The sequence below is a fragment of the Danio rerio genome, chromosome 8, assembly GCF_049306965.1.
Source record: "Danio rerio strain Tuebingen ecotype United States chromosome 8, GRCz12tu, whole genome shotgun sequence".
Classification (NCBI taxonomy): Eukaryota; Metazoa; Chordata; class Actinopteri; order Cypriniformes; family Danionidae; genus Danio; species Danio rerio.
The window spans coordinates 24,632,980-24,638,979 of NC_133183.1; positions in this window are offsets into that span (position 1 = coordinate 24,632,980).

Sequence of the window (6,000 nt, forward strand, 5' to 3'; positions counted from 1 at the left end):
AATTTATGGAGATTGCGTTGCATGGTAACTAATTAAACTCCCCAAAACGGTTATGCCTCCGAATTTGTGACAGATGTCAAGCCTTATTGACGCCAGCTACTGAGGACGTTCGCTCATGAACTGCTCACATGTTGAACAAGCGTGCATTTCCTCCTGATGCTCCCTGGACAGCCCTGCACCTGCCGCCCTTCGCCGCCATTCGGTTTCACCGCAGTGTCCACAAGTGTCTCGATCGCTAGTTTCGCAGCATGTCGATGATGATGATGATGCTCAGCGCACCTCGCCGTGGTAAAAGGTAATGCGGGGGTTAAATTCATTTGAGTGAGTCAGAGAGAATATATTTTTCTTTTCAATCGAGGCTCTGACGTTGGTCCAAACATGTAGCGCTAGAGGAACATGCTGGGGAAACTGTGTCCCCATGGTCGGCCATTTTGGAACGCGGTAACATTTGATTAAACGAGAGAGCGGCTCTTTGTGCCGATCCAAAATGAGTGCAGTTTCTTGCGCGCGCGCAGTTTCTTACGCTCTCTCTCCCTCTCTCTCTCTCCTCCACACACACCTCAAGACTCAAATCGAAGGCTGTGCAGTGCATTTAATCTGCAGAAGAAAAGCAAGCTAGCATTAATTTCAACAATGTTACTCATTCACTGCAGACTAAAATTAATACTTTATACAGCAACAGGTAGCCCACTACAGACTATTCTGTTTAATGTGATCTCAAAATGATGCCAGTGCTCAATATGAATATTTTATTTTTGTGTTATAATTTCTACTGCAGCAAACCCCGCGAACAAATAGATTTTGCTTTTAGCAGCAATTTTCGGACGTTTCATGTGCTGAATCACTCATGCTCTCACTCCTTTCAGCACCCACATTAAACCATCCATTTTTTCTTCCACCCACACGTCCTGCCCTCTCTTTCTCTCTCTCCGTGCCTTAGTCACAGCTGAACTGTGTGTGAGTGTAAGGGATGTGCTAAGCACATGCAGGAAAAGAACAGACCACCAGTATTTGTGGTTTGCTTTATCATTAAAAGTTCATCTGTGCAATAGTAGTGAACCCATGTTCAACAGAATTCCGCTGTTATGGACACTTAAAATAGAGTCCATTGATTCGATGCAGCAATACAACTAAACTAACAGCCACCTTGTCTCATTCAGCTACCTAGTCAGGCAGTTAAGGATTCAAAGTGACAAAATCTCAGAATGCACCACAAAACTGGTGAAAATAAACACAAAAATGCTCTCTTGCTGTTTTCACACAAGCCAGTTGGGGCTGATTTCTGGGTCCAGGATTAATCTTAAGCCATGTATGCCATTCTGCGTCATCGGTTCATCAACTCACTCCAGATTCCCTCTTCTTAAAGTTCATGGAAAACGTGTTCAAGCGTGAGAGTCTGCTCTCTGCATGTGTGAATTGGGAACGCTTTGCTCATATAGAGCATACTGATATCAACTGTTTATGTAAGAGGTGCATGCGGAGGAGAAAAGAGTTGCAGAGGGAAAAAAAACAGGGATGGAGTGAAATCCATTTAATTTCTTACTCTCCCACACAGAAGCCTTAATTATTCTACTGCATAATTCTCTGTGCATTCATCTTCATTGTAAATGCTATCTATCTATCTATCTATCTATCTATCTATCTATCTATCTATCTATCTATCTATCTATCTATCTATCTATCTATCTATCTATCTATCTATCTATCTATCTATCTATTTATCCATCCATCCATCCATCCATCCATCCATCTAGTCTTTTTTCTTGTGCTTATCACAGTAAAAGACATAAAAATGAGTCCGCCAGTTCATCTATCTTTCCTGTCTCTATAATTTCCTTAGCTTTGTTTATTTTCCTCAGGTGTTTAATTTTATTGTGCTTGTCAGTCAAACCTAAACATCTATTTATCCATCTATTTATTCATCTATTCATCCATCTACTCGCCTAAATCCATCTGCCCATCCATCCACATTTTTTTACTGTTCCCATTTCTTTTGTTCCTTTCCTGTTTCAAATTTGTCTTTCCATCCATCCATCCATCCATCCATCCATCCATCCATCCATCCATCCATCCAGCCTGTGTAATTTTAATCTTGTTTCACTTTTTTCTTTCTATTTTCTAGTCAGACACATTGATTTTTTCACTATTTGTCAATTCACTAAATCCTCTGTTTCACTATTGCTTTTTGTTTCTTTTCTTTCCATCCATCCCTCCTTCTGTATTTATTTGTACTTTTACCTTATTTGTCTGGTATTCCTTCCCTTTTCTTTCGCTTGCATCTTTCTTTCCTGTTTTTCATCTCTCTTGTGCTCTTTTAAGTCTCTGACACCAGTCAGAAAACGAAAGCTATGAAACATTGTGAAGATCTGAGCTTCAAAACTACTGTCATGTTTTCAACCCTCCTCATCTCTTCCTCTCTCTCTCTCTTTCTCCCCACAGGGCAACAGCAGCATTTGTTCTCTCACACTGAGCTTTCTATTCGCTCCTAAATGCTTTAGGAACGTTTCGTATTCTTTAACTATTCATTTACAAGCACCAGCGTGTTATATAAGGAGCTTCATCAACATGTCACATCGGTTTTACAGTCGATCAGATATTTGCTCTGCAGACTGTGCAGTGGTGTGGTGGCTTCTTGTGGTCTGCTCCAATTGTTGTATCGGTCTGACACTGACATTAGCGCTTATATGGCAGTGGCTGTGTTCCATTAAACTGGACATGGACCAACAGTTGGTTTGTAAAGTCATTTTCTGACACTCTATAGTGTCTGCCAAAGCAATAAATGATCATTCTAGTTTCTATGCCTAAAGGGGCTGTGTGTAGAATTCAGAAACCCTTGTTATTAGCCACAGAGATGGTCGGTAAGTGAACTGCAGCCAGCAATTTTTTTGTTTATGGTCACACACCTAATATTGCAATGAGCAATTCAATGCCCTATTATACCCATGCTGTTGAAGTCCATTTTAATTAGAAGTAAAAGGAAGTTGGAAACACAGAAACAAACATCCAGATGCCACTGCGAAAAACAACATTTTTATGAATTTGTGATGCATCTTTTAGTCTCTATCAGGGATGTCCAGAAATCTGGCCCAATCACATGGTTTCAGACTGGATCGGAAGCGGTTGCACAGAGTTCGACCTCTTTCATGATCTCACACAGAAACAGCAACGCATGCGACATGACATCACTTTGTTGCAGAGATGCTATTGGTTAAATGCTGGCAAAGTAGAACACGGAAGCAGCTTGAAGCGAAAGCGCATGTATATCTGCGGTCTGAAGGTAGTTGTGAGATATGTAAACTTGGGACAGGTATTTTCAGTTGAGGTGCTATTTGTTTTTGTATTTATATATATAAATATATATATATATATATATATATATATATATATATATATATATATATATATATATATATTTACTGTTGCACTGAAGTCCAAAAGTGAAGAATTTATGTTATTTATTCCTTGATTGTTCAAGCTACCTCACAGAAGGGCTCTGTTTGTTAACAGAGCTGTTGAATGTTAAAATAAGGCAAATTAAATAAAAAATAATGAACTTTCTGGATCTGTTTCTTTGCTCTTCTGTATTTTTTTATGCATTATAGAAGTATCATATTAGGTTTTGGTAGATAGTCAAGGGCAAAAACACCTGATAGGGACATCCCTAGTCTCTATCAAACACAACTAAAATGACAGCAGGGAGATAATGGCCGTTAACAAAGCATAGCGATTTGACTCAGACTCAAATTTATTATACCATTTGGGAACTAAAATTGCAGCAAGGTGCCTAAGCACAGGCCAAGTTCCATTACCAAATTTTAAGCATAAAACATACAATAAATAAATTTTCAGTTGCAATTCTCTCCCTGCTGAACTCATTTAATAACCTACTGGCCACCACAAAAAAAAAAAGAAGAATATGTAATTCTGTTTGTCCTAGTTAAGTCCTGATGGCAACAACTGAAACACACTGAACACTAAATACAATGGGTGATCTGGGATGCATAAGATACCCTGGGCTCTCTTAAATACATAATTTTGGTAAATGACCATTTCCCAGTTTGGTTGAAACATGCATAATCTTTGGATAATCTTGCTTGTCATTCTTACAAGGCTACTCAACCCGTTTTTATTTGACAGACTCAGATTACCATACCAAGCTATAATGCAGAAAGATAAAACAGATCTAATAAATTGTTTAAAAACAGTGTCATAGAGGTACAAACCCGTCTTTGTTGCACATTTTATAGACAGTGTTAGATTGGAATGTCAACATAATGTAGATAATGACCCCTAGATATTTATGTGTGTCAACAATTTCAATGTTCAAACCTTTAAAAGTCGTTATACTAGAGGCAGAAGAAGCCCTCCTGTAATCTATCACCATGCATTTTGTTTTATTTACATTCAACTGGAGAGATAATTCTTCCACAACAGGACCATGCCCAAAATTTCTACTTATGGAGGAGACTTCAATATCACTGAAACATCAGCATCTTTTATGATATAACAATTTCCGTACATACTCTGATAGTATACATAATGAACAGAACAGGTGAAAGGCAACAACCTCGTGGGGTACCAGTGGAACAATACTCTGACACACTGCAGATGTCCAACTAAACAATCCAGAATCCATTCATTCGTTCATTCATTTTCTTGTCGGCTTAGTCCCTTTATTACTCCGGGGTCGCCACAGCGGAATAACCCGCCAACTTATCCAGCAAGTTTTTACGCAGCGGATGCCCTTCCAGCCGCAACCCATCCACACACACTTTCACACACACACACACTACGGACAATTTAGCCTACCCAATTCACCTGTACCGCATGTCTTTGGACTGTGGGGGAAACCGGAGCATGCGAAGACAGGGAGAACATGCAAACTCCACACAGAAACGCCAACTGAGGTTCGAACCAGCGACCCAGAGACCTTCTTGCTGTGAGGCGACAGCACTAACTACTGCGCCACTGCCTCGCCACATCCAGAATCCATCCACAGGTATTAAGATCCAAGTTAAAAAGAGAAATTAGTTTCTCAACCAACAAATGTAGCTTCATAATGTTAAAAGCAGAAGTGAAATCAATAAACAACACTATGGCATGAGTCTTAGGCTTTTCCAGTTGATTAAACAGGTAATTCAACAGTGTAAGATTAGCATCTTCAGCTCTCCTGGTCTGTCTAACTGCAAACTGCAATGGATCCGATCAGGTTTATCCTTTGGCTGCAATAAAATCGAATCTTTAATAATTTTCTCTAAACACTTTATAACTAATGAAGTAAGGGCAACAGGCCTGAAGTGCTTTAGCTCCTGAGGAAACTTAGTTTTGGTTAAAGAAACATTAACAGATTTCATTTAAATTTAAGGAACCCTTTGTAACATAAAATACTGAGAAAAATAGAATGAAATATTTCAGAAAGCTGTTCCACACACGTATGTAGCACACTACCTCCAATATTGTCCGGTTACACAAACCAGTCAAAAAAAAAAAAAATGGACAAGGAAAGATTTTTTATTTTTAATAAGTGTTCTTATGGTCACAATAAATAGTAAAAAAAAAGAAAATGAAAAAAAGCGCACATGTAGTTTATAGAACATAAAATGTTCAAGTCTGGATGTATAGAGAATATGTGTTTTTAAGGATAATTGCATCTCAAATCTGCCACTAAGTTAAGCTAAGTGGTGCTGTGACTTTAGGAACTCTAATAAACAAAAAAGTTGTCAGAATACACTGTGAACTACGAGGATAAAGATGTGTTGTTTTTTAGATTCAGACATGCAGTGTTAATAACCTTTTCTCTATACCAGATTAAAAACATTGCAAGTTATCATCACATTTTTTTCCAATTTAAAAAAACCTTGTGGAATTGTAATGAAAAATGTAATATGTCCACAGTACATCCATACTAGACTTATTAAATTATACATACTGTAACTTACTTTTTTACTAGTTGCAAATAAATTACTTATTGAAAAGAATGCATTACTACTCAGAGTAGGT